The sequence below is a fragment of the Astyanax mexicanus genome, unplaced genomic scaffold (assembly GCF_023375975.1).
Source record: "Astyanax mexicanus isolate ESR-SI-001 unplaced genomic scaffold, AstMex3_surface scaffold_31, whole genome shotgun sequence".
Taxonomy (NCBI): Eukaryota; Metazoa; Chordata; class Actinopteri; order Characiformes; family Acestrorhamphidae; genus Astyanax; species Astyanax mexicanus.
The window spans coordinates 841,849-864,755 of record NW_026040041.1 but is presented as its reverse complement, the minus strand read 5'-3'; the positions used below and the strand labels follow the sequence as shown (position 1 = coordinate 864,755).

The window sequence follows — 22,907 nt, the reverse complement described above, 5'->3', positions numbered from 1 at the left end:
ATTCACCATTTGCCTCTGCTTGACAGATGACCGTCTGAAAGCATGATATAGCAAAACAAAGAGAAGAATTTTTGGCCCGTACGGGGATCGAACCCGCGACCTTGGCGTTATTAGCACCACGCTCTAACCAACTGAGCTAACCGGCCCACAGTTGAAAGCAGAACCCTTCAGGCATGACGGATGAATGTCCACCAGGTGTAATTGTTTTATTCTGTTTTTTTCCACATCCGAAGCCAAGCGCAGAAGGCACAACAACAGCACAGGGATGGCATGATTGCTTCCTGTGCTCGCAATTGTCTTAATAAGGCCTAACACAAAATATAGATTGTTCCCATCTACTAATGAGGTGTGATGACAGGCTTGCCCATAGTGTCAGACAAAAGACAAGAACTAAAGGCATGTTTCTGCCTGGTTTCGAGCCATGGACCTTTCGCGTGTAAGGCGAACGTAATGACCACTACACTACAGAAACCACAATTTTCCACCAAGCGTGCATGTGTCCCGCAGTGGAAATGACAGAGTTTGGTCATCTTTCCCAGGGGAAAATTTGCACTGAGGGTCTTTCAGCAAAACAATGGTGTCCTTGTTTGTGGCGTTGGTGGTATAGTGGTGAGCATAGCTGCCTTCCAAGCAGTTGACCCGGGTTCGATTCCCGGCCAACGCATTGCCTTTAGCGCGTCGCACCTTGCTGCTCCAAAACCGTTTCAGGTTTTTCGGCCCTAGGTTCAGAAAAAACATATTCTCTCCCCGTCGGGGAATCGAACCCCGGTCTTCCGCGTGACAGGCGGAGATACTGTCCACTATACTAACGAGGAAGCTGTGTGCAGCTGAATCTCTGCAACATGCAACAAGTAATACTGGCCCCTTCTCAATCTTCACAGAAGGTGTGTGTGTTCTTGTACCTTTTTCATTAGGGAATGCATGGTGAGTGAGCTTGTCAGTGATGTGAAGTCCCAGAAACCTGAAACTGTGCATAGTTCTCCCTGTGCTACTGCTGAAGTGAGTCACCTCTGATCAACATGCTTCAGCCTTCTAAATGTTATGCTGTTGTCATGAGAGGCTAACAGCTCCTGTTTCTTCAAGGGGAATTAGCTCAAATGGTAGAGTGCTCGCTTAGCATGCGAGAGGTAGCGGGATCGACGCCCGCATTCTCCAACGAAGGTTTTGACTGTGTGAATGCCACTGAGAACAGCTTTAAAAACTATAAGTTTGAGTGTATAACTTCAGTGTACGTTATTTACCTGATTCACCATTTGCCTCTGCTTGACAGATGACCGTCTGAAAGCATGATATAGCAAAACAAAGAGAAGAATTTTTGGCCCGTACGGGGATCGAACCCGCGACCTTGGCGTTATTAGCACCACGCTCTAACCAACTGAGCTAACCGGCCCACAGTTGAAAGCAGAACCCTTCAGGCATGACGGATGAATGTCCACCAGGTGTAATTGTTTTATTCTGTTTTTTTCCACATCCAAAGCCAAGCGCAGAAGGCACAACAACAGCACAGGGATGGCATGATTGCTTCCTGTGCTCGCAATTGTCTTAATAAGGCCTAACACAAAATATAGATTGTTCCCATCTACTAATGAGGTGTGATGACAGGCTTGCCCATAGTGTCAGACAAAAGACAAGAACTAAAGGCATGTTTCTGCCTGGTTTCGAGCCAGGGACCTTTCGCGTGTAAGGCGAACGTAATGACCACTACACTACAGAAACCACAATTTTCCACCAAGCGTGCATGTGTCCCGCAGTGGAAATGACAGAGTTTGGTCATCTTTCCCAGGGGAAAATTTGCACTGAGGGTCTTTCAGCAAAACAATGGTTTCCTTGTTTGTGGCGTTGGTGGTATAGTGGTGAGCATAGCTGCCTTCCAAGCAGTTGACCCGGGTTCGATTCCCGGCCAACGCATTGCCTTTAGCGCGTCGCACCTTGCTGCTCCAAAACCGTTTCAGGTTTTTCGGCCCTAGGTTCAGAAAAAACATATTCTCTCCCCGTCGGGGAATCGAACCCCGGTCTTCCGCGTGACAGGCGGAGATACTGTCCACTATACTAACGAGGAAGCTGTGTGCAGCTGAATCTCTGCAACATGCAACAGGTAATACTGGCCCCTTCTCAATCTTCACAGAAGGTGTGTGTGTTCTTGTGCCTTTTTCATTAGGGAATGCATGGTGAGTGAGCTTGTCAGTGATGTGAAGTCCCAGAAACCTGAAACTGTGCATAGTTCTCCCTGTGCTACTGCTGAAGTGAGTCACCTCTGATCAACATGCTTCAGCCTTCTAAATGTTATGCTGTTGTCATGAGAGGCTAACAGCTCCTGTTTCTTCAAGGGGAATTAGCTCAAATGGTAGAGCGCTCGCTTAGCATGCGAGAGGTAGCGGGACCGATGCCCGCATTCTCCAACGAAGGTTTTGACTGTGTGAATGCCACTGAGAACAGCTTTAAAAACTATAAGTTTGAGTGTATAACTTCAGTGTACGTTATTTACCTGATTCACCATTTGCCTCTGCTTGACAGATGACCGTCTGAAAGCATGATATAGCAAAACAAAGAGAAGAACTTTTGGCCCGTACGGGGATCGAACCCGCGACCTTGGCGTTATTAGCACCACGCTCTAACCAACTGAGCTAACCGGCCCACTGTTGATAGCGGAACCCTTCAGGCATGACGGATGAATGTCCACCAGGTGTAATTGTTTTATTCTGTTTTTTTCCACATCCGAAGGCAAGCGCAGAAGGCACAACAACAGCACGGGGATGGCATGATTGCTTCCTGTGCTCGCAATTGTCTTAATAAGGCCTAACACAAAATATAGATTGTTCCCATCTACTAATGAGGTGTGATGACAGGCTTGCCCATAGTGTCAGACAAAAGACAAGAACTAAAGGCATGTTTCTGCCTGGTTTCGAACCAGGGACCTTTCACGTGTAAGGCGAACGTGATGACCACTACACTACAGAAACCACAATTTTCCGCCAAGCGTGCATGTGTCCCGCAGTGGAAATGACAGAGTTTGGTCATCTTTCCCAGGGGAAAATTTGCACTGAGGGTCTTTCAGCAAAACAATGGTGTGCTTGTTTGTGGCGTTGGTGGTATAGTGGTGAGCATAGCTGCCTTCCAAACAGTTGACCCGGGTTCGATTCCCGGCCAACGCATTGCCTTTAGCACGTCGCACCTTGCTGATCCAAAACCTTTTCAGGTTTTTCGGCCGTAGGTTCAGAAAAAACATATTCTCTCCCCGTCGGGGAATCGAACCCCGGTCTTCCGCGTGACAGGCGGAGATACTGTCCACTATACTAACGAGGAAGCTGTGTGCAGCTGAATCTCTGCAACATGCAACTGGTAATACTGGCCCCTTCTCAATCTTCACAGAAGGTGTGTGTGTTCTTGTGCCTTTTTCATTAGGGAATGCATGGTGAGTGAGCTTGTCAGTGATGTGAAGTCCCAGAAACCTGAAACTGTGCATAGTTCTCCCTGTGCTACTGCTGAAGTGAGTCACCTCTGATCAACATGCTTCAGCCTTCTAAATGTTATGCTGTTGTCATGAGAGGCTAACAGCTCCTGTTTCTTCAAGGGGAATTAGCTCAAATGGTAGAGCGCTCGCTTAGCATGCGAGAGGTAGCGGGATCGATGCCCGCATTCTCCAATGAAGGTTTTGACTGTGTGAATGCCACTGAGAACAGCTTTAAAAACTGTAAGTTTGAGTGTATAACTTCAGTGTACGTTATTTACCTGATTCACCATTTGCCTCTGCTTGACAGATGACCGTCTGAAAGCATGATATAGCAAAACAAAGAGAAGAACTTTTGGCCCGTACGGGGATCGAACTCGCGACCTTGGCGTTATTAGCACCACGCTCTAACCAACTGAGCTAACCGGCCCACTGTTGATAGCGGAACCCTTCAGGCATGACGGATGAATGTCCACCAGGTGTAATTGTTTTATTCTGTTTTTTTCCACATCCGAAGGCAAGCGCAGAAGGCACAACAACAGCACGGGGATGGCATGATTGCTTCCTGTGCTCGCAATTGTCTTAATAAGGCCTAACACAAAATATAGATTGTTCCCATCTACTAATGAGGTGTGATGACAGGCTTGCCCATAGTGTCAGACAAAAGACAAGAACTAAAGGCATGTTTCTGCCTGGTTTCGAACCAGGGACCTTTCGCGTGTAAGGCGAACGTGATGACCACTACACTACAGAAACCACAATTTTCCACCAAGCGTGCATGTGTCCCGCAGTGGAAATGACAGAGTTTGGTCATCTTTCCCAGGGGAAAATTTGCACTGAGGGTCTTTCAGCAAAACAATGGTGTGCTTGTTTGTGGCGTTGGTGGTATAGTGGTGAGCATAGCTGCCTTCCAAGCAGTTGACTCGGGTTCGATTCCCGGCCAATGCATTGTCTTTAGCGCGTCGCACCTTGCTGATCCAAAACCTTTTCAGGTTTTTCGGCCGTAGGTTCAGAAAAAACATATTCTCTCCCCGTCGGGGAATCGAACCCCGGTCTTCCGCGTGACAGGCGGAGATACTGTCCACTATACTAACGAGGAAGCTATGTGCAGCTGAATCTCTGCAACATGCAACAGGTAATACTGGCCCCTTCTCAATCTTCACAGAAGGTGTGTGTGTTCTTGTGCCTTTTTCATTAGGGAATGCATGGTGAGTGAGCTTGTCAGTGATGTGAAGTCCCAGAAACCTGAAACTTTGCATAGTTCTCCCTGTGCTACTGCTGAAGTGAGTCACCTCTGATCAACATGCTTCAGCCTTCTAAATGTTATGCTGTTGTCATGAGAGGCTAACAGCTCCTGTTTCTTCAAGGGGAATTAGCTCAAATGGTAGAGCGCTCGCTTAGCATGCGAGAGGTAGCGGGATCGATGCCCGCATTCTCCAGCGAAGGTTGGCTAACAGCTCCTATTTCTTCAAGGGGAATTAGCTCAAATGGTAAAGCGCTCCCTTAGCATGCGAGAGGTAGCGGGATCGCTGCCCGCATTCTCCAACGAAGGATTTGACTGTGTGAATGCCACTGAGAACAGCTTTAAAAACTATAAGTTTGAGTGTATAACTTCAGTGTACGTTATTTACCTGATTCACCATTTGCCTCTGCTTGACAGATGACCGTCTGAAAGCATGATATAGCAAAACAAAGAGAAGAACTTTTGGCCCGTACGGGGATCGAACTCGCGACCTTGGCGTTATTAGCACCACGCTCTAACCAACTGAGCTAACCGGCCCACTGTTGATAGCGGAACCCTTCAGGCATGACGGATGAATGTCCACCAGGTGTAATTGTTTTATTCTGTTTTTTTCCACATCCGAAGGCAAGCGCAGAAGGCACAACAACAGCACGGGGATGGCATGATTGCTTCCTGTGCTCGCAATTGTCTTAATAAGGCCTAACACAAAATATAGATTGTTCCCATCTACTAATGAGGTGTGATGACAGGCTTGCCCATAGTGTCAGACAAAAGACAAGAACTAAAGGCATGTTTCTGCCTGGTTTCGAACCAGGGACCTTTCGCGTGTAAGGCGAACGTGATGACCACTACACTACAGAAACCACAATTTTCCACCAAGCGTGCATGTGTCCCGCAGTGGAAATGACAGAGTTTGGTCATCTTTCCCAGGGGAAAATTTGCACTGAGGGTCTTTCAGCAAAACAATGGTGTGCTTGTTTGTGGCGTTGGTGGTATAGTGGTGAGCATAGCTGCCTTCCAAGCAGTTGACCCGGGTTCGATTCCCGGCCAACGCATTGCCTTTAGCGCGTCGCACCTTGCTGCTCCAAAACCGTTTCAGGTTTTTCGGCCGTAGGTTCAGAAAAAACATATTCTCTCCCCGTCGGGGAATCGAACCCCGGTCTTCCGCGTGACAGGCGGAGATACTGTCCACTATACTAACGAGGAAGCTGTGTGCAACTGAATCTCTGCAACATGCAACAGGTAATACTGGCCCCTTCTCAATCTTCACAGAAGGTGTGTGTGTTCTTGTACCTTTTTCATTAGGGAATGCATGGTGAGTGAGCTTGTCAGTGATGTGAAGTCCCAGAAACCTGAAACTGTGCATAGTTCTCCCTGTGCTACTGCTGAAGTGAGTCACCTCTGATCAACATGCTTCAGCCTTCTAAATGTTATGCTGTTGTCATGAGAGGCTAACAGCTCCTGTTTCTTCAAGGGGAATTAGCTCAAATGGTAGAGCGCTCGCTTAGCATGCGAGAGGTAGCGGGATCGAAGCCCGCATTCTCCAACGAAGGTTTTGACTGTGTGAATGCCACTGAGAACAGCTTTAAAAACTATAAGTTTGAGTGTATAACTTCAGTGTACGTTATTTACCTGATTCACCATTTGCCTCTGCTTGACAGATGACCGTCTGAAAGCATGATATAGCAAAACAAAGAGAAGAATTTTTGGCCCGTACGGGGATCGAACCCGCGACCTTGGCGTTATTAGCACCACGCTCTAACCAACTGAGCTAACCGGCCCACAGTTGAAAGCAGAACCCTTCAGGCATGACGGATGAATGTCCACCAGGTGTAATTGTTTTATTCTGTTTTTTTCCACATCCGAAGCCAAGCGCAGGAGGCACAACAGCACGGGGATGGCATGATTGCTTCCTGTGCTCGCAATTGTTTTAATAAGGCCTAACACAAAATATAGATTGTTCCCATCTACTAATGAGGTGTGATGACAGGCTTGCCCATAGTGTCAGACAAAAGACAAGAACTAAAGGCATGTTTCTGCCTGGTTTCGAACCAGGGACCTTTCACGTGTAAGGCGAACATGATGACCACTACACTACAGAAACCACAATTTTCCACCAAGCGTGCATGTGTCCCGCAGTGGAAATGACAGAGTTTGGTCATCTTTCCCAGGGGAAAATTTGCACTGAGGGTCTTTCAGCAAAACAATGGTGTGCTTGTTTGTGGCGTTGGTGGTATAGTGGTGAGCATAGCTGCCTTCCAAGCAGTTGACCCGGGTTCGATTCCCGGCCAACGCATTGTCTTTAGCGCGTCGCACCTTGCTGATCCAAAACCTTTTCAGGTTTTTCGGCCGTAGGTTCAGAAAAAACATATTCTCTCCCCGTCGGGAAATCGAACCCCGGTCTTCCGCGTGACAGGCGGAGATACTGTCCACTATACTAACGAGGAAGCTGTGTGCAGCTGAATCTCTGCAACATGCAACAGGTAATACTGGCCCCTTCTCAATCTTCACAGAAGGTGTGTGTGTTCTTGTGCCTTTTTCATTAGGGAATGCATGGTGAGTGAGCTTGTCAGTGATGTGAAGTCCCAGAAACCTGAAACTGTGCATAGTTCTCACTGTGCTACTGCTGAAGTGAGTCACCTCTGATCAACATGCTTCAGCCTTCTAAATGTTATGCTGTTGTCATGAGAGGCTAACAGCTCCTGTTTCTTCAAGGGGAATTAGCTCAAATGGTAGAGCGCTCGCTTAGCATGCGAGAGGTAGCGGGATCGATGCCCGCATTCTCCAACGAAGGTTTTGACTGTGTGAATGCCACTGAGAACAGCTTTAAAAACTATAAGTTTGAGTGTATAACTTCAGTGTACGTTATTTACCTGATTCACCATTTGCCTCTGCTTGACAGATGACCGTCTGAAAGCATGATATAGCAAAACAAAGAGAAGAATTTTTGGCCCGTACGGGGATCGAACCCGCGACCTTGGCGTTATTAGCACCACGCTCTAACCAACTGAGCTAACCGGCCCACAGTTGAAAGCAGAACCCTTCAGGCATGACGGATGAATGTCCACCAGGTGTAATTGTTTTATTCTGTTTTTTTCCACATCCGAAGCCAAGCGCAGAAGGCACAACAACAGCACGGGGATGGCATGATTGCTTCCTGTGCTCGCAATTGTCTTAATAAGGCCTAACACAAAATATAGATTGTTCCCATCTACTAATGAGGTGTGATGACAGGCTTGCCCATAGTGTCAGACAAAAGACAAGAACTAAAGGCATGTTTCTGCCTGGTTTCGAGCCAGGGACCTTTCGCGTGTAAGGCGAACGTAATGACCACTACACTACAGAAACCACAATTTTCCACCAAGCGTGCATGTGTCCCGCAGTGGAAATGACAGAGTTTGGTCATCTTTCCCAGGGGAAAATTTGCACTGAGGGTCTTTCAGCAAAACAATGGTGCCCTTGTTTGTGGCGTTGGTGGTATAGTGGTGAGCATAGCTGCCTTCCAAGCAGTTGACCCGGGTTCGATTCCCGGCCAACGCATTGCCTTTAGCGCGTCGCACCTTGCTGCTCCAAAACCTTTTCAGGTTTTTCGGCCCTAGGTTCAGAAAAAACATATTCTCTCCCCATCGGGGAATCGAACCCCGGTCTTCCGCGTGACAGGCGGAGATACTGTCCACTATACTAACGAGGAAGCTGTGTGCAGCTGAATCTCTGCAACATGCAACAGGTAATACTGGCCCCTTCTCAATCTTCACAGAAGGTGTGTGTGTTCTTGTGCCTTTTTCATTAGGGAATGCATGGTGAGTGAGCTTGTCAGTGATGTGAAGTCCCAGAAACCTGAAACTGTGCATAGTTCTCCCTGTGCTACTGCTGAAGTGAGTCACCTCTGATCAACATGCTTCAGCCTTCTAAATGTTATGCTGTTGTCATGAGAGGCTAACAGCTCCTGTTTCTTCAAGGGGAATTAGCTCAAATGGTAGAGCGCTCGCTTAGCATGCGAGAGGTAGCGGGATCGATGCCCGCATTCTCCAACGAAGGTTTTGACTGTGTGAATGCCACTGAGAACAGCTTTAAAAACTATAAGTTTGAGTGTATAACTTCAGTGTACGTTATTTACCTGATTCACCATTTGCCTCTGCTTGACAGATGACCGTCTGAAAGCATGATATAGCAAAACAAAGAGAAGAATTTTTGGCCCGTACGGGGATCGAACCCGCGACCTTGGCGTTATTAGCACCACGCTCTAACCAACTGAGCTAACCGGCCCACAGTTGAAAGCAGAACCCTTCAGGCATGACGGATGAATGTCCACCAGGTGTAATTGTTTTATTCTGTTTTTTTCCACATCCGAAGCCAAGTGCAGAAGGCACAACAACAGCACGGGGATGGCATGATTGCTTCCTGTGCTCGCAATTGTCTTAATAAGGCCTAACACAAAATATAGATTGTTCCCATCTACTAATGAGGTGTGATGACAGGCTTCCCCATAGTGTCAGACAAAAGACAAGAACTAAAGGCATGTTTCTGCCTGGTTTCGAACCAGGGACCTTTCGCGTGTAAGGCGAACGTGATGACCACTACACTACAGAAACCACAATTTTCCACCAAGCGTGCATGTGTCCCGCAGTGGAAATGACAGAGTTTGGTCATCTTTCCCAGGGGAAAATTTGCACTGAGGGTCTTTCAGCAAAACAATGGTGTGCTTGTTTGTGGCGTTGGTGGTATAGTGGTGAGCATAGCTGCCTTCCAAGCAGTTGACCCGGGTTCGATTCCCGGCCAACGCATTGCCTTTAGCGCGTCGCACCTTGCTGCTCCAAAACCGTTTCAGGTTTTTCGGCCGTAGGTTCAGAAAAAACATATTCTCTCCCCGTCGGGGAATCGAACCCCGGTCTTCCGTGTGACAGGCGGAGATACTGTCCACTATACTAACGAGGAAGCTGTGTGCAACTGAATCTCTGCAACATGCAACAGGTAATACTGGCCCCTTCTCAATCTTCACAGAAGGTGTGTGTGTTCTTGTACCTTTTTCATTAGGGAATGCATGGTGAGTGAGCTTGTCAGTGATGTGAAGTCCCAGAAACCTGAAACTGTGCATAGTTCTCCCTGTGCTACTGCTGAAGTGAGTCACCTCTGATCAACATGCTTCAGCCTTCTAAATGTTATGCTGTTGTCATGAGAGGCTAACAGCTCCTGTTTCTTCAAGGGGAATTAGCTCAAATGGTAGAGCGCTCGCTTAGCATGCGAGAGGTAGCGGGATCGAAGCCCGCATTCTCCAACGAAGGTTTTGACTGTGTGAATGCCACTGAGAACAGCTTTAAAAACTATAAGTTTGAGTGTATAACTTCAGTGTACGTTATTTACCTGATTCACCATTTGCCTCTGCTTGACAGATGACCGTCTGAAAGCATGATATAGCAAAACAAAGAGAAGAATTTTTGGCCCGTACGGGGATCGAACCCGCGACCTTGGCGTTATTAGCACCACGCTCTAACCAACTGAGCTAACCGGCCCACAGTTGAAAGCAGAACCCTTCAGGCATGACGGATGAATGTCCACCAGGTGTAATTGTTTTATTCTGTTTTTTTCCACATCCGAAGCCAAGCGCAGGAGGCACAACAGCACGGGGATGGCATGATTGCTTCCTGTGCTCGCAATTGTCTTACAGTTTTTCTCCATTGGTTTGGCTCATTTCTTGAAACTGAGATGACATTCCTATAACTAAAAGGTAAATTGGCCAAACAGACTTACAGTTCTTCACAACACTTCAGATAACCAGCAAAATGTCATATGTCTCCCAAAACGTTCATTCTTGCTTCAAAATGAAGTCTTTCTCCCATATAAATAGTCAGTACCATAAAAATGGCATAGATCCTTCTCAATTGCTTTGGCACATTTTCATTAATTTTGTCCATCTGTCAAAATAAACTGGACGGTGCAGCAAAACTACATGGATCCTCATCACTGCTCATATCGCTCCAAAAACAGTTTACCCACGTGTCAAAACTGATTTCCTTTCTCACACAAATCATCAGTGCCCCCAAAATGCATTGTCCCTTTGGCATTGTGTTAGTACTGCAAGTCAAAATGCTTAGATGTTTTGTCTTTATGGCAGAGGTCTAGCTAAAGGAATACAATGTTCACACCACACACACTGCACTCTTTCTGCTGAGGAAATTGTAACTATTTTTATTTACAAGTACATTTTTACACATTACTGTAGGTAGAAAGAAAATGTATGAAGGAAAATGTATCAAATATACTATGTATACAAAATACAAAAACCTGCAAAAACAAAACAAAATACATTACAGTAGGAAAAAAAATGGTCAAGCATCACAAATGCAATACAGTAACATTCTGACTACTCTGTGTCACTCCCCTCTCTCCATCACCTTCCTGGCCATCCATCCGCTGCAGTCTGTTTGGCCATAAATTCTCATCAACATTGCATCTGATATGTTCTTTAGCAATGCACTGTGGGAAGAATGCCTGAGCCATCCTCTACACTGATCGCCACAGGACTATATAATCATTATATCATCACAGGACTATATCATCGTTATATAATCACAGGACTAGCATCAAAGGACTAGCACCAGGCCAAGATGTATACAGTGGATAGAAAAAGTCTACACACCCCTGTTCAAATGGTAGGTTTTTGTGATGTAAAAAAAATTACAATAAGACAAATAATTTCTACCTATAATGTGACCTATAACCTGTACAATGCAATTGAAAAACAAACAGAAATCTTTCAGGGAGGTGAAGTAAAAATAAACAACTGAGATATTGAGGTTGCATAAGTGTGCACACCCTTTTATAACTAGGGGTGTTGCTGTGTTCAAATTTAACCAATAACCTTCAAACTCACTTTAAATTGGAGTCAGCACACACCTGTCAACAATTAAAGTGCCTCTGATCAACTCCAAATAAAGTTTAACTGTTCTAGTAGGCTTGTCCTGATATTTTTGTAGCCACATCTTTCAGCACAAGCCATGATCCACAAAGAGATTCCAGAGCATCAGAGGTATCTCATTATTCATAGATATCAGTCAAGTGAAGGCTACAAAAGTCATTAAATATACCATGGAACACTTTGAAGACTGTCATCATCAAGTGGAGAAAACATGGCACAACAAGACATTACCAAGAACAAGACATTTGACAAAAATTGATGATAAGACAAGAAGAAAATTGGTCAAGGAGGCTGCCAAGAGGCCGACAGCAGCACTGAAGGAGCTGCAAGAATTTCTGGCAAGTACTGGTTGTGTAGTACATGTGACAACAATCTGCCGACTTCTTCATATGTCTGTGCAAAACAAACATCCAGAAAACATCTAAGCTCTACTTAATTCTCCAAAAATTCATCTGATATCTACCAAACGCATGTGGGAAAATGTGTTATGGTTTAATGAAACCAAGGTTAAACGTTTTGGACATAATTCCAAAAGGTATATTAGGCACAAAAGCAACACTGCTCGTCACCAAAAGAACAGCATACCTACAGTGAAGCATGGTGGTGGCAGCATCATACTTTTGGGCTTTTGGGTTTTTCTTCAGCTGGAACTGGGGCTTTATTCAGGGTGGACGGAATTTTGAACAGTTCCAAATACCAGTCAGTATTGGCAAAAACCTTCGGCCTCTGGTAGAAAACTGAAGATGAAAAGGAACTTCATCTTTCAGCACAACAATGACACAAAGGACACATCTAAATCAACAAAAGAATGGCTTCTTTTGTTGATTAAGGCTTTGGAATGGCCCAGCCTGAATCCAGACCTGAATCCCATTGAACATCTGTGGGGTAATCTGAAGAGGGCTGGGCACAGGAGATGCCCTCACATTTTGTCAGATTTTGAGCAGTTATGCAAAGAAGAGTGGGCAAATTTTGCCACATCAAGATGTGTCACGCTGATAGGTTCCTACCCAAAAAGACTGAGTGCTGTAATAAATGCAAAAGATGTTGCAACAAAGTATTAGTTATATGTATTTAACCAGGTGATTTTAAGTTTTTTGTTTTATATTTTTTCGCTGTAAAGATTTATGTTTGTTTTTCATTGTACCTGTACAATGCAAAACAAATTTCATTCAATTGTTTTGCATTGTACAGGTTATAGGTCACATTAAATGTGAAAAAAGTTATGAAATTATTTGTCTTGCTTTAATTTTTTTACAACACAAAAACCTGGCATTTGAACAGGGGTGTGTAGACTTTTTATATCCACTGTATATAGAGCAATGCCAGCATTCAAAATAATAGACAACAAACTGATGGATTGGTCACCAGTAATGTGGGACACTCATTTTCGTCAAAACCTGCTTTCACCTGTTACCTACTCACCTGATTGTAATGAATTTATGAAATGTTCCAAAATATGTGTTCTGTATTGTATTACAATTTCTTAATTCATTTTGAGAATTGAGCAGACTATTCTGCAGATGATGACTTATATGATGAAATTGTGCTGACATGTTTTGAAGAGAACAACCATTACACTGAGAACCAACCAATTAAGATAGATCAACAAGATGCATTCTTTTGGAAAATGTACTAAATGTAGGATGATTGTGTTAAGTGTAGGCTACTTGTACAAAACCATTTGCAAAGATGTACTAAGTGCTTGAGACATGTACAAAGCATTTGAAATGTGATGAAAGCAATGAGAAATGCCATTCTGTTATGAGAAACTGCAAGTTAGTTTGGGAATTTGTCCATGTTATTTTGAGAATGTCATCTCAGTTTCAAGAAATGAGCCAAACCAATGGAGAAAAACTGTAATAAGGCCTAACACAAAATATAGATTGTTCCCATCTACTAATGAGGTGTGATGACAGGCTTGCCCATAGTGTCAGACAAAAGACAAGAACTAAAGGCATGTTTCTGCCTGGTTTCGAACCAGGGACCTTTCACGTGTAAGGCGAACGTGATGACCACTACACTACAGAAACCACAATTTTCCACCAAGCGTGCATGTGTCCCGCAGTGGAAATGACAGAGTTTGGTCATCTTTCCCAGGGGAAAATTTGCACTGTGGGTCTTTCAGCAAAACAATGGTGTGCTTGTTTGTGGCGTTGGTGGTATAGTGGTGAGCATAGCTGCCTTCCAAGCAGTTGACCCGGGTTCGATTCCCGGCCAACGCATTGTCTTTAGCGCGTCGCACCTTGCTGATCCAAACCCTTTTCAGGTTTTTCGGCCGTAGGTTCAGAAAAAACATATTCTCTCCCCGTCGGGAAATCGAACCCCGGTCTTCCGCGTGACAGGCGGAGATACTGTCCACTATACTAACGAGGAAGCTGTGTGCAGCTGAATCTCTGCAACATGCAACAGGTAATACTGGCCCCTTCTCAATCTTCACAGAAGGTGTGTGTGTTCTTGTGCCTTTTTCATTAGGGAATGCATGGTGAGTGAGCTTGTCAGTGATGTGAAGTCCCAGAAACCTGAAACTGTGCATAGTTCTCACTGTGCTACTGCTGAAGTGAGTCACCTCTGATCAACATGCTTCAGCCTTCTAAATGTTATGCTGTTGTCATGAGAGGCTAACAGCTCCTGTTTCTTCAAGGGGAATTAGCTCAAATGGTAGAGCGCTCGCTTAGCATGCGAGAGGTAGCGGGATCGATGCCCGCATTCTCCAACGAAGGTTTTGACTGTGTGAATGCCACTGAGAACAGCTTTAAAAACTATAAGTTTGAGTGTATAACTTCAGTGTACGTTATTTACCTGATTCACCATTTGCCTCTGCTTGACAGATGACCGTCTGAAAGCATGATATAGCAAAACAAAGAGAAGAATTTTTGGCCCGTACGGGGATCGAACCCGCGACCTTGGCGTTATTAGCACCACGCTCTAACCAACTGAGCTAACCGGCCCACAGTTGAAAGCAGAACCCTTCAGGCATGACGGATGAATGTCCACCAGGTGTAATTGTTTTATTCTGTTTTTTTCCACATCCGAAGCCAAGCGCAGAAGGCACAACAACAGCACGGGGATGGCATGATTGCTTCCTGTGCTCGCAATTGTCTTAATAAGGCCTAACACAAAATATAGATTGTTCCCATCTACTAATGAGGTGTGATGACAGGCTTGCCCATAGTGTCAGACAAAAGACAAGAACTAAAGGCATGTTTCTGCCTGGTTTCGAGCCAGAGACCTTTCGCGTGTAAGGCGAACGTAATGACCACTACACTACAGAAACCACAATTTTCCACCAAGCGTGCATGTGTCCCGCAGTGGAAATGACAGAGTTTGGTCATCTTTCCCAGGGGAAAATTTGCACTGAGGGTCTTTCAGCAAAACAATGGTGCCCTTGTTTGTGGCGTTGGTGGTATAGTGGTGAGCATAGCTGCCTTCCAAGCAGTTGACCCGGGTTCGATTCCCGGCCAACGCATTGCCTTTAGCGCGTCGCACCTTGCTGCTCCAAAACCGTTTCAGGTTTTTCGGCCCTAGGTTCAGAAAAAACATATTCTCTCCCCGTCGGGGAATCGAACCCCGGTCTTCCGCGTGACAGGCGGAGATACTGTCCACTATACTAACGAGGAAGCTGTGTGCAGCTGAATCTCTGCAACATGCAACAGGTAATACTGGCCCCTTCTCAATCTTCACAGAAGGTGTGTGTGTTCTTGTGCCTTTTTCATTAGGGAATGCATGGTGAGTGAGCTTGTCAGTGATGTGAAGTCCCAGAAACCTGAAACTGTGCATAGTTCTCCCTGTGCTACTGCTGAAGTGAGTCACCTCTGATCAACATGCTTCAGCCTTCTAAATGTTATGCTGTTGTCATGAGAGGCTAACAGCTCCTGTTTCTTCAAGGGGAATTAGCTCAAATGGTAGAGCGCTCGCTTAGCATGCGAGAGGTAGCGGGATCGATGCCCGCATTCTCCAACGAAGGTTTTGACTGTGTGAATGCCACTGAGAACAGCTTTAAAAACTATAAGTTTGAGTGTATAACTTCAGTGTACGTTATTTACCTGATTCACCATTTGCCTCTGCTTGACAGATGACCGTCTGAAAGCATGATATAGCAAAACAAAGAGAAGAATTTTTGGCCCGTACGGGGATCGAACCCGCGACCTTGGCGTTATTAGCACCACGCTCTAACCAACTGAGCTAACCGGCCCACAGTTGAAAGCAGAACCCTTCAGGCATGACGGATGAATGTCCACCAGGTGTAATTGTTTTATTCTGTTTTTTTCCACATCCGAAGCCAAGCGCAGAAGGCACAACAACAGCACGGGGATGGCATGATTGCTTCCTGTGCTCGCAATTGTCTTAATAAGGCCTAACACAAAATATAGATTGTTCCCATCTACTAATGAGGTGTGATGACAGGCTTGCCCATAGTGTCAGACAAAAGACAAGAACTAAAGGCATGTTTCTGCCTGGTTTCGAACCAGGGACCTTTCGCGTGTAAGGCGAACGTGATGACCACTACACTACAGAAACCACAATTTTCCACCAAGCGTGCATGTGTCCCGCAGTGGAAATGACAGAGTTTGGTCATCTTTCCCAGGGGAAAATTTGCACTGAGGGTCTTTCAGCAAAACAATGGTGTGCTTGTTTGTGGCGTTGGTGGTATAGTGGTGAGCATAGCTGCCTTCCAAGCAGTTGACCCGGGTTCGATTCCCGGCCAACGCATTGCCTTTAGCGCGTCGCACCTTGCTGCTCCAAAACCGTTTCAGGTTTTTCGGCCGTAGGTTCAGAAAAAACATATTCTCTCCCCGTCGGGGAATCGAACCCCGGTCTTCCGCGTGACAGGCGGAGATACTGTCCACTATACTAACGAGGAAGCTGTGTGCAGCTGAATCTCTGCAACATGCAACAGGTAATACTGGCCCCTTCTCAATCTTCACAGAAGGTGTGTGTGTTCTTGTGCCTTTTTCATTAGGGAATGCATGGTGAGTGAGCTTGTCAGTGATGTGAAGTCCCAGAAACCTGAAACTGTGCATAGTTCTCCCTGTGCTACTGCTGAAGTGAGTCACCTCTGATCAACATGCTTCAGCCTTCTAAATGTTATGCTGTTGTCATGAGAGGCTAACAGCTCCTGTTTCTTCAAGGGGAATTAGCTCAAATGGTAGAGCGCTCGCTTAGCATGCGAGAGGTAGCGGGATCGATGCCCGCATTCTCCAATGAAGGTTTTGACTGTGTGAATGCCACTGAGAACAGCTTTAAAAACTATAAGTTTGAGTGTATAACTTCAGTGTACGTTATTTACCTGATTCACCATTTGCCTCTGCTTGACAGATGACCGTCTGAAAGCATGATATAGCAAAACAAAGAGAAGAATTTTTGGCCCGTACGGGGATCGAACCCGCCACCTTGGCGTTATTAGCACCACGCTCTAACCACCTGAGCTAACCGGCCCTCAGTTGAAAGCGGAACCCTTCAGGCATGACGGATGAATGTCCACCAGGTGTAATTGTTTTATTCTGTTTTTTTCCACATCCGAAGCCAAGCGCAGAAGGCACAACAGCACGGGGATGGCATGATTGGCTCCTGTGCTCGCAATTGTCTTAATAAGGCCTAACACAAAATATAGATTGTTCCCATCTACTAATGAGGTGTGATGACAGGCTTGCCCATAGTGTCAGACAAAAGACAAGAACTAAAGGCATGTTTCTGCCTGGTTTCGAACCAGGGACCTTTCACGTGTAAGGCGAACGTGATGACCACTACACTACAGAAACCACAATTTTCCACCAAGCGTGCATGTGTCCCGCAGTGGAAATGACAGAGTTTGGTCATCTTTCCCAGGGGAAAATTTGCACTGAGGGTCTTTCAGCAAAACAATGGTGTGCTTGTTTGTGGCGTTGGTGGTATAGTGGTGAGCATAGCTGCCTTCCAAGCAGTTGACCCGGGTTCGATTCCCGGCCAACGCATTGCCTTTAGCACGTCGCACCTTGCTGATCCAAAACCTTTTCAGGTTTTTCGGCCGTAGGTTCAGAAAAAACATATTCTCTCCCCGTCGGGGAATCGAACCCCGGTCTTCCGCGTGACAGGCGGAGATACTGTCCACTATACTAACGAGGAAGCTGTGTGCAGCTGAATCTCTGCAACATGCAACAGGTAATACTGGCCCCTTCTCAATCTTCACAGAAGGTGTGTGTGTTCTTGTGCCTTTTTCATTAGGGAATGCATGGTGAGTGAGCTTGTCAGTGATGTGAAGTCCCAGAAACCTGAAACTGTGCATAGTTCTCCCTGTGCTACTGCTGAAGTGAGTCACCTCTGATCAACATGCTTCAGCCTTCTAAATGTTATGCTGTTGTCATGAGAGGCTAACAGCTCCTGTTTCTTCAAGGGGAATTAGCTCAAATGGTAGAGCGCTCGCTTAGCATGCGATAGGTAGCGGGATCGATGCCCGCATTCTCCAATGAAGGTTTTGACTGTGTGAATGCCACTGAGAACAGCTTTAAAAACTGTAAGTTTGAGTGTATAACTTCAGTGTACGTTATTTACCTGACTCACCATTTGCCTCTGCTTGACAGATGACCGTCTGAAAGCATGATATAGCAAAACAAAGAGAAGAATTTTTGGCCCGTACGGGGATCGAACCCGCGACCTTGGCGTTATTAGCACCACGCTCTAACCAACTGAGCTAACCGGCCCACAGTTGAAAGCGGAACCCTTCAGGCATGACGGATGAATGTCCACCAGGTGTAATTGTTTTATTCTGTTTTTTTCCACATCCGAAGCCAAGCGCAGAAGGCACAACAACAGCACGGGGATGGCATGATTGCTTCCTGTGCTCGCAATTGTCTTAATAAGGCCTAACACAAAATATAGATTGTTCCCATCTACTAATGAGGTGTGATGACAGGCTTGCCCATAGTGTCAGACAAAAGACAAGAACTAAAGGCATGTTTCTGCCTGGTTTCGAGCCAGGGACCTTTCGCGTGTAAGGCGAACGTAATGACCACTACACTACAGAAACCACAATTTTCCACCAAGCGTGCATGTGTCCCGCAGTGGAAATGACAGAGTTTGGTCATCTTTCCCAGGGGAAAATTTGCACTGAGGGTCTTTCAGCAAAACAATGGTGTCCTTGTTTGTGGCGTTGGTGGTATAGTGGTGAGCATAGCTGCCTTCCAAGCAGTTGACCCGGGTTCGATTCCCGGCCAACGCATTGCCTTTAGCGCGTCGCACCTTGCTGCTCCAAAACCGTTTCAGGTTTTTCGGCCCTAGGTCCAGAAAAAACATATTCTCTCCCCGTCGGGGAATCGAACCCCGGTCTTCCGCGTGACAGGCGGAGATACTGTCCACTATACTAACGAGGAAGCTGTGTGCAGCTGAATCTCTGCAACATGCAACAGGTAATACTGGCCCCTTCTCAATCTTCACAGAAGGTGTGTGTGTTCTTGTGCCTTTTTCATTAGGGAATGCATGGTGAGTGAGCTTGTCAGTGATGTGAAGTCCCAGAAACCTGAAACTGTGCATAGTTCTCACTGTGCTACTGCTGAAGTGAGTCACCTCTGATCAACATGCTTCAGCCTTCTAAATGTTATGCTGTTGTCATGAGAGGCTAACAGCTCCTGTTTCTTCAAGGGGAATTAGCTCAAATGGTAGAGCGCTCGCTTAGCATGCGAGAGGTAGCGGGATCGATGCCCGCATTCTCCAACGAAGGTTTTGACTGTGTGAATGCCACTGAGAACAGCTTTAAAAACTATAAGTTTGAGTGTATAACTTCAGTGTACGTTATTTACCTGATTCACCATTTGCCTCTGCTTGACAGATGACCGTCTGAAAGCATGATATAGCAAAACAAAGAGAAGAATTTTTGGCCCGTACGGGGATCGAACCCGCGACCTTGGCGTTATTAGCACCACGCTCTAACCAACTGAGCTAACCGGCCCACAGTTGAAAGCAGAACCCTTCAGGCATGACGGATGAATGTCCACCAGGTGTAATTGTTTTATTCTGTTTTTTTCCACATCCGAAGCCAAGTGCAGAAGGCACAACAACAGCACGGGGATGGCATGATTGCTTCCTGTGCTCGCAATTGTCTTAATAAGGCCTAACACAAAATATAGATTGTTCCCATCTACTAATGAGGTGTGATGACAGGCTTGCCCATAGTGTCAGACAAAAGACAAGAACTAAAGGCATGTTTCTGCCTGGTTTCGAACCAGGGACCTTTCGCGTGTAAGGCGAACGTGATGACCACTACACTACAGAAACCACAATTTTCCACCAAGCGTGCATGTGTCCCGCAGTGGAAATGACAGAGTTTGGTCATCTTTCCCAGGGGAAAATTTGCACTGAGGGTCTTTCAGCAAAACAATGGTGTGCTTGTTTGTGGCGTTGGTGGTATAGTGGTGAGCATAGCTGCCTTCCAAGCAGTTGACCCGGGTTCGATTCCCGGCCAACGCATTGCCTTTAGCGCGTCGCACCTTGCTGCTCCAAAACCGTTTCAGGTTTTTCGGCCGTAGGTTCAGAAAAAACATATTCTCTCCCCGTCGGGGAATCGAACCCCGGTCTTCCGCGTGACAGGCGGAGATACTGTCCACTATACTAACGAGGAAGCTGTGTGCAACTGAATCTCTGCAACATGCAACAGGTAATACTGGCCCCTTCTCAATCTTCACAGAAGGTGTGTGTGTTCTTGTACCTTTTTCATTAGGGAATGCATGGTGAGTGAGCTTGTCAGTGATGTGAAGTCCCAGAAACCTGAAACTGTGCATAGTTCTCCCTGTGCTACTGCTGAAGTGAGTCACCTCTGATCAACATGCTTCAGCCTTCTAAATGTTATGCTGTTGTCATGAGAGGCTAACAGCTCCTGTTTCTTCAAGGGGAATTAGCTCAAATGGTAGAGCGCTCGCTTAGCATGCGAGAGGTAGCGGGATCGATGCCCGCATTCTCCAACGAAGGTTTTGACTGTGTGAATGCCACTGAGAACAGCTTTAAAAACTATAAGTTTGAGTGTATAACTTCAGTGTACGTTATTTACCTGATTCACCATTTGCCTCTGCTTGACAGATGACCGTCTGAAAGCATGATATAGCAAAACAAAGAGAAGAATTTTTGGCCCGTACGGGGATCGAACCCGCGACCTTGGCGTTATTAGCACCACGCTCTAACCAACTGAGCTAACCGGCCCACAGTTGAAAGCAGAACCCTTCAGGCATGACGGATGAATGTCCACCAGGTGTAATTGTTTTATTCTGTTTTTTTCCACATCCGAAGCCAAGCGCAGGAGGCACAACAGCACGGGGATGGCATGATTGCTTCCTGTGCTCGCAATTGTCTTAATAAGGCCTAACACAAAATATAGATTGTTCCCATCTACTAATGAGGTGTGATGACAGGCTTGCCCATAGTGTCAGACAAAAGACAAGAACTAAAGGCATGTTTCTGCCTGGTTTCGAACCAGGGACCTTTCACGTGTAAGGCGAACGTGATGACCACTACACTACAGAAACCATAATTTTCCACCAAGCGTGCATGTGTCCCGCAGTGGAAATGACAGAGTTTGGTCATCTTTCCCAGGGGAAAATTTGCACTGAGGGTCTTTCAGCAAAACAATGGTGTGCTTGTTTGTGGCGTTGGTGGTATAGTGGTGAGCATAGCTGCCTTCCAAGCAGTTGACCCGGGTTCGATTCCCGGCCAACGCATTGTCTTTAGCGCGTCGCACCTTGCTGATCCAAAACCTTTTCAGGTTTTTCGGCCGTAGGTTCAGAAAAAACATATTCTCTCCCCGTCGGGAAATCGAACCCCGGTCTTCCGCGTGACAGGCGGAGATACTGTCCACTATACTAACGAGGAAGCTGTGTGCAGCTGAATCTCTGCAACATGCAACAGGTAATACTGGCCCCTTCTCAATCTTCACAGAAGGTGTGTGTGTTCTTGTGCCTTTTTCATTAGGGAATGCATGGTGAGTGAGCTTGTCAGTGATGTGAAGTCCCAGAAACCTGAAACTGTGCATAGTTCTCCCTGTGCTACTGCTGAAGTGAGTCACCTCTGATCAACATGCTTCAGCCTTCTAAATGTTATGCTGTTGTCATGAGAGGCTAACAGCTCCTGTTTCTTCAAGGGGAATTAGCTCAAATGGTAGAGCGCTCGCTTAGCATGCGAGAGGTAGCGGGATCGGTGCCCGCATTCTCCAACGAAGGTTTTGACTGTGTGAATGCCACTGAGAACAGCTTTAAAAACTATAAGTTTGAGTGTATAACTTCAGTGTACGTTATTTACCTGATTCACCATTTGCCTCTGCTTGACAGATGACCGTCTGAAAGCATGATATAGCAAAACAAAGAGAAGAATTTTTGGCCCGTACGGGGATCGAACCCGCGACCTTGGCGTTATTAGCACCACGCTCTAACCAACTGAGCTAACCGGCCCACAGCTGAAAGCAGAACCCTTCAGGCATGACGGATGAATGTCCACCAGGTGTAATTGTTTTATTCTGTTTTTTTCCACATCCGAAGCCAAGCGCAGAAGGCACAACAACAGCACGGGGATGGCATGATTGCTTCCTGTGCTCGCAATTGTCTTAATAAGGCCTAACACAAAATATAGATTGTTCCCATCTACTAATGAGGTGTGATGACAGGCTTGCCCATAGTGTCAGACAAAAGACAAGAACTAAAGGCATGTTTCTGCCTGGTTTCGAGCCAGGGACCTTTCGCGTGTAAGGCGAACGTAATGACCACTACACTACAGAAACCACAATTTTCCACCAAGCGTGCATGTGTCCCGCAGTGGAAATGACAGAGTTTGGTCATCTTTCCCAGGGGAAAATTTGCACTGAGGGTCTTTCAGCAAAACAATGGTGCCCTTGTTTGTGGCGTTGGTGGTATAGTGGTGAGCATAGCTGCCTTCCAAGCAGTTGACCCGCGTTCGATTCCCGGCCAACGCATTGCCTTTAGCGCGTCGCACCTTGCTGCTCCAAAACCGTTTCAGGTTTTTCGGCCCTAGGTTCAGAAAAAACATATTCTCTCCCCGTCGGGGAATCGAACCCCGGTCTTCCGCGTGACAGGCGGAGATACTGTCCACTATACTAACGAGGAAGCTGTGTGCAGCTGAATCTCTGCAACATGCAACAGGTAATACTGGCCCCTTCTCAATCTTCACAGAAGGTGTGTGTGTTCTTGTGCCTTTTTCATTAGGGAATGCATGGTGAGTGAGCTTGTCAGTGATGTGAAGTCCCAGAAACCTGAAACTGTGCATAGTTCTCCCTGTGCTACTGCTGAAGTGAGTCACCTCTGATCAACATGCTTCAGCCTTCTAAATGT

The 22,907-nt window shown here is 46.1% G+C and overlaps 53 non-coding genes across 53 annotated transcripts; 24 read left to right on the top strand and 29 right to left on the bottom strand.

Moving 5' to 3' along the window:
- Positions 1-72: 72 nt before the first annotated feature.
- On the bottom strand, positions 73-146 carry trnai-aau (transfer RNA isoleucine (anticodon AAU)). Its single transcript has one exon. It is a non-coding gene; the product is annotated as a tRNA-Ile (tRNA).
- Positions 147-592: 446 nt separating this feature from the next.
- trnag-ucc (transfer RNA glycine (anticodon UCC)) lies at positions 593-664 on the top strand. Its single transcript has one exon. It is a non-coding gene; the product is annotated as a tRNA-Gly (tRNA).
- Positions 665-743: 79 nt separating this feature from the next.
- Positions 744-815, bottom strand: trnad-guc (transfer RNA aspartic acid (anticodon GUC)). The gene has a single exon. It is a non-coding gene; the product is annotated as a tRNA-Asp (tRNA).
- A 501-nt stretch (positions 816-1,316) lies between these two features.
- Positions 1,317-1,390, bottom strand: trnai-aau (transfer RNA isoleucine (anticodon AAU)). The gene has a single exon. It is a non-coding gene; the product is annotated as a tRNA-Ile (tRNA).
- Positions 1,391-1,836: 446 nt separating this feature from the next.
- On the top strand, positions 1,837-1,908 carry trnag-ucc (transfer RNA glycine (anticodon UCC)). The gene has a single exon. It is a non-coding gene; the product is annotated as a tRNA-Gly (tRNA).
- Positions 1,909-1,987: 79 nt separating this feature from the next.
- On the bottom strand, positions 1,988-2,059 carry trnad-guc (transfer RNA aspartic acid (anticodon GUC)). Its single transcript has one exon. It is a non-coding gene; the product is annotated as a tRNA-Asp (tRNA).
- Positions 2,060-2,560: 501 nt separating this feature from the next.
- Positions 2,561-2,634, bottom strand: trnai-aau (transfer RNA isoleucine (anticodon AAU)). The gene has a single exon. It is a non-coding gene; the product is annotated as a tRNA-Ile (tRNA).
- Positions 2,635-3,231: 597 nt separating this feature from the next.
- Positions 3,232-3,303, bottom strand: trnad-guc (transfer RNA aspartic acid (anticodon GUC)). The gene has a single exon. It is a non-coding gene; the product is annotated as a tRNA-Asp (tRNA).
- A 267-nt stretch (positions 3,304-3,570) lies between these two features.
- trnaa-agc (transfer RNA alanine (anticodon AGC)) lies at positions 3,571-3,643 on the top strand. The gene has a single exon. It is a non-coding gene; the product is annotated as a tRNA-Ala (tRNA).
- Positions 3,644-4,131: 488 nt separating this feature from the next.
- trnav-uac (transfer RNA valine (anticodon UAC)) lies at positions 4,132-4,204 on the bottom strand. Its single transcript has one exon. It is a non-coding gene; the product is annotated as a tRNA-Val (tRNA).
- A 271-nt stretch (positions 4,205-4,475) lies between these two features.
- trnad-guc (transfer RNA aspartic acid (anticodon GUC)) lies at positions 4,476-4,547 on the bottom strand. Its single transcript has one exon. It is a non-coding gene; the product is annotated as a tRNA-Asp (tRNA).
- Positions 4,548-4,814: 267 nt separating this feature from the next.
- Positions 4,815-4,887, top strand: trnaa-agc (transfer RNA alanine (anticodon AGC)). Its single transcript has one exon. It is a non-coding gene; the product is annotated as a tRNA-Ala (tRNA).
- A 594-nt stretch (positions 4,888-5,481) lies between these two features.
- Positions 5,482-5,554, bottom strand: trnav-uac (transfer RNA valine (anticodon UAC)). The gene has a single exon. It is a non-coding gene; the product is annotated as a tRNA-Val (tRNA).
- A 120-nt stretch (positions 5,555-5,674) lies between these two features.
- Positions 5,675-5,746, top strand: trnag-ucc (transfer RNA glycine (anticodon UCC)). The gene has a single exon. It is a non-coding gene; the product is annotated as a tRNA-Gly (tRNA).
- A 79-nt stretch (positions 5,747-5,825) lies between these two features.
- trnad-guc (transfer RNA aspartic acid (anticodon GUC)) lies at positions 5,826-5,897 on the bottom strand. Its single transcript has one exon. It is a non-coding gene; the product is annotated as a tRNA-Asp (tRNA).
- A 267-nt stretch (positions 5,898-6,164) lies between these two features.
- On the top strand, positions 6,165-6,237 carry trnaa-agc (transfer RNA alanine (anticodon AGC)). The gene has a single exon. It is a non-coding gene; the product is annotated as a tRNA-Ala (tRNA).
- A 161-nt stretch (positions 6,238-6,398) lies between these two features.
- On the bottom strand, positions 6,399-6,472 carry trnai-aau (transfer RNA isoleucine (anticodon AAU)). The gene has a single exon. It is a non-coding gene; the product is annotated as a tRNA-Ile (tRNA).
- Positions 6,473-6,915: 443 nt separating this feature from the next.
- Positions 6,916-6,987, top strand: trnag-ucc (transfer RNA glycine (anticodon UCC)). The gene has a single exon. It is a non-coding gene; the product is annotated as a tRNA-Gly (tRNA).
- Positions 6,988-7,405: 418 nt separating this feature from the next.
- trnaa-agc (transfer RNA alanine (anticodon AGC)) lies at positions 7,406-7,478 on the top strand. Its single transcript has one exon. It is a non-coding gene; the product is annotated as a tRNA-Ala (tRNA).
- Positions 7,479-7,639: 161 nt separating this feature from the next.
- On the bottom strand, positions 7,640-7,713 carry trnai-aau (transfer RNA isoleucine (anticodon AAU)). The gene has a single exon. It is a non-coding gene; the product is annotated as a tRNA-Ile (tRNA).
- Positions 7,714-8,159: 446 nt separating this feature from the next.
- On the top strand, positions 8,160-8,231 carry trnag-ucc (transfer RNA glycine (anticodon UCC)). The gene has a single exon. It is a non-coding gene; the product is annotated as a tRNA-Gly (tRNA).
- Positions 8,232-8,649: 418 nt separating this feature from the next.
- trnaa-agc (transfer RNA alanine (anticodon AGC)) lies at positions 8,650-8,722 on the top strand. The gene has a single exon. It is a non-coding gene; the product is annotated as a tRNA-Ala (tRNA).
- A 161-nt stretch (positions 8,723-8,883) lies between these two features.
- trnai-aau (transfer RNA isoleucine (anticodon AAU)) lies at positions 8,884-8,957 on the bottom strand. Its single transcript has one exon. It is a non-coding gene; the product is annotated as a tRNA-Ile (tRNA).
- A 253-nt stretch (positions 8,958-9,210) lies between these two features.
- Positions 9,211-9,283, bottom strand: trnav-uac (transfer RNA valine (anticodon UAC)). Its single transcript has one exon. It is a non-coding gene; the product is annotated as a tRNA-Val (tRNA).
- Positions 9,284-9,403: 120 nt separating this feature from the next.
- On the top strand, positions 9,404-9,475 carry trnag-ucc (transfer RNA glycine (anticodon UCC)). The gene has a single exon. It is a non-coding gene; the product is annotated as a tRNA-Gly (tRNA).
- A 418-nt stretch (positions 9,476-9,893) lies between these two features.
- On the top strand, positions 9,894-9,966 carry trnaa-agc (transfer RNA alanine (anticodon AGC)). The gene has a single exon. It is a non-coding gene; the product is annotated as a tRNA-Ala (tRNA).
- A 161-nt stretch (positions 9,967-10,127) lies between these two features.
- Positions 10,128-10,201, bottom strand: trnai-aau (transfer RNA isoleucine (anticodon AAU)). The gene has a single exon. It is a non-coding gene; the product is annotated as a tRNA-Ile (tRNA).
- Positions 10,202-13,757: 3,556 nt separating this feature from the next.
- trnag-ucc (transfer RNA glycine (anticodon UCC)) lies at positions 13,758-13,829 on the top strand. Its single transcript has one exon. It is a non-coding gene; the product is annotated as a tRNA-Gly (tRNA).
- A 418-nt stretch (positions 13,830-14,247) lies between these two features.
- Positions 14,248-14,320, top strand: trnaa-agc (transfer RNA alanine (anticodon AGC)). Its single transcript has one exon. It is a non-coding gene; the product is annotated as a tRNA-Ala (tRNA).
- A 161-nt stretch (positions 14,321-14,481) lies between these two features.
- Positions 14,482-14,555, bottom strand: trnai-aau (transfer RNA isoleucine (anticodon AAU)). Its single transcript has one exon. It is a non-coding gene; the product is annotated as a tRNA-Ile (tRNA).
- A 446-nt stretch (positions 14,556-15,001) lies between these two features.
- On the top strand, positions 15,002-15,073 carry trnag-ucc (transfer RNA glycine (anticodon UCC)). Its single transcript has one exon. It is a non-coding gene; the product is annotated as a tRNA-Gly (tRNA).
- Positions 15,074-15,152: 79 nt separating this feature from the next.
- trnad-guc (transfer RNA aspartic acid (anticodon GUC)) lies at positions 15,153-15,224 on the bottom strand. Its single transcript has one exon. It is a non-coding gene; the product is annotated as a tRNA-Asp (tRNA).
- Positions 15,225-15,491: 267 nt separating this feature from the next.
- On the top strand, positions 15,492-15,564 carry trnaa-agc (transfer RNA alanine (anticodon AGC)). The gene has a single exon. It is a non-coding gene; the product is annotated as a tRNA-Ala (tRNA).
- A 161-nt stretch (positions 15,565-15,725) lies between these two features.
- trnai-aau (transfer RNA isoleucine (anticodon AAU)) lies at positions 15,726-15,799 on the bottom strand. The gene has a single exon. It is a non-coding gene; the product is annotated as a tRNA-Ile (tRNA).
- A 253-nt stretch (positions 15,800-16,052) lies between these two features.
- On the bottom strand, positions 16,053-16,125 carry trnav-uac (transfer RNA valine (anticodon UAC)). The gene has a single exon. It is a non-coding gene; the product is annotated as a tRNA-Val (tRNA).
- A 120-nt stretch (positions 16,126-16,245) lies between these two features.
- On the top strand, positions 16,246-16,317 carry trnag-ucc (transfer RNA glycine (anticodon UCC)). Its single transcript has one exon. It is a non-coding gene; the product is annotated as a tRNA-Gly (tRNA).
- Positions 16,318-16,396: 79 nt separating this feature from the next.
- On the bottom strand, positions 16,397-16,468 carry trnad-guc (transfer RNA aspartic acid (anticodon GUC)). The gene has a single exon. It is a non-coding gene; the product is annotated as a tRNA-Asp (tRNA).
- A 267-nt stretch (positions 16,469-16,735) lies between these two features.
- On the top strand, positions 16,736-16,808 carry trnaa-agc (transfer RNA alanine (anticodon AGC)). Its single transcript has one exon. It is a non-coding gene; the product is annotated as a tRNA-Ala (tRNA).
- Positions 16,809-17,486: 678 nt separating this feature from the next.
- On the top strand, positions 17,487-17,558 carry trnag-ucc (transfer RNA glycine (anticodon UCC)). The gene has a single exon. It is a non-coding gene; the product is annotated as a tRNA-Gly (tRNA).
- Positions 17,559-17,637: 79 nt separating this feature from the next.
- trnad-guc (transfer RNA aspartic acid (anticodon GUC)) lies at positions 17,638-17,709 on the bottom strand. Its single transcript has one exon. It is a non-coding gene; the product is annotated as a tRNA-Asp (tRNA).
- Positions 17,710-18,210: 501 nt separating this feature from the next.
- trnai-aau (transfer RNA isoleucine (anticodon AAU)) lies at positions 18,211-18,284 on the bottom strand. Its single transcript has one exon. It is a non-coding gene; the product is annotated as a tRNA-Ile (tRNA).
- Positions 18,285-18,730: 446 nt separating this feature from the next.
- Positions 18,731-18,802, top strand: trnag-ucc (transfer RNA glycine (anticodon UCC)). Its single transcript has one exon. It is a non-coding gene; the product is annotated as a tRNA-Gly (tRNA).
- A 79-nt stretch (positions 18,803-18,881) lies between these two features.
- Positions 18,882-18,953, bottom strand: trnad-guc (transfer RNA aspartic acid (anticodon GUC)). The gene has a single exon. It is a non-coding gene; the product is annotated as a tRNA-Asp (tRNA).
- A 267-nt stretch (positions 18,954-19,220) lies between these two features.
- On the top strand, positions 19,221-19,293 carry trnaa-agc (transfer RNA alanine (anticodon AGC)). The gene has a single exon. It is a non-coding gene; the product is annotated as a tRNA-Ala (tRNA).
- Positions 19,294-19,454: 161 nt separating this feature from the next.
- Positions 19,455-19,528, bottom strand: trnai-aau (transfer RNA isoleucine (anticodon AAU)). Its single transcript has one exon. It is a non-coding gene; the product is annotated as a tRNA-Ile (tRNA).
- Positions 19,529-19,781: 253 nt separating this feature from the next.
- trnav-uac (transfer RNA valine (anticodon UAC)) lies at positions 19,782-19,854 on the bottom strand. Its single transcript has one exon. It is a non-coding gene; the product is annotated as a tRNA-Val (tRNA).
- A 120-nt stretch (positions 19,855-19,974) lies between these two features.
- trnag-ucc (transfer RNA glycine (anticodon UCC)) lies at positions 19,975-20,046 on the top strand. Its single transcript has one exon. It is a non-coding gene; the product is annotated as a tRNA-Gly (tRNA).
- Positions 20,047-20,125: 79 nt separating this feature from the next.
- Positions 20,126-20,197, bottom strand: trnad-guc (transfer RNA aspartic acid (anticodon GUC)). Its single transcript has one exon. It is a non-coding gene; the product is annotated as a tRNA-Asp (tRNA).
- Positions 20,198-20,464: 267 nt separating this feature from the next.
- trnaa-agc (transfer RNA alanine (anticodon AGC)) lies at positions 20,465-20,537 on the top strand. The gene has a single exon. It is a non-coding gene; the product is annotated as a tRNA-Ala (tRNA).
- A 161-nt stretch (positions 20,538-20,698) lies between these two features.
- On the bottom strand, positions 20,699-20,772 carry trnai-aau (transfer RNA isoleucine (anticodon AAU)). Its single transcript has one exon. It is a non-coding gene; the product is annotated as a tRNA-Ile (tRNA).
- Positions 20,773-21,215: 443 nt separating this feature from the next.
- trnag-ucc (transfer RNA glycine (anticodon UCC)) lies at positions 21,216-21,287 on the top strand. Its single transcript has one exon. It is a non-coding gene; the product is annotated as a tRNA-Gly (tRNA).
- Positions 21,288-21,939: 652 nt separating this feature from the next.
- On the bottom strand, positions 21,940-22,013 carry trnai-aau (transfer RNA isoleucine (anticodon AAU)). Its single transcript has one exon. It is a non-coding gene; the product is annotated as a tRNA-Ile (tRNA).
- A 597-nt stretch (positions 22,014-22,610) lies between these two features.
- trnad-guc (transfer RNA aspartic acid (anticodon GUC)) lies at positions 22,611-22,682 on the bottom strand. Its single transcript has one exon. It is a non-coding gene; the product is annotated as a tRNA-Asp (tRNA).
- Positions 22,683-22,907: the final 225 nt, after the last annotated feature.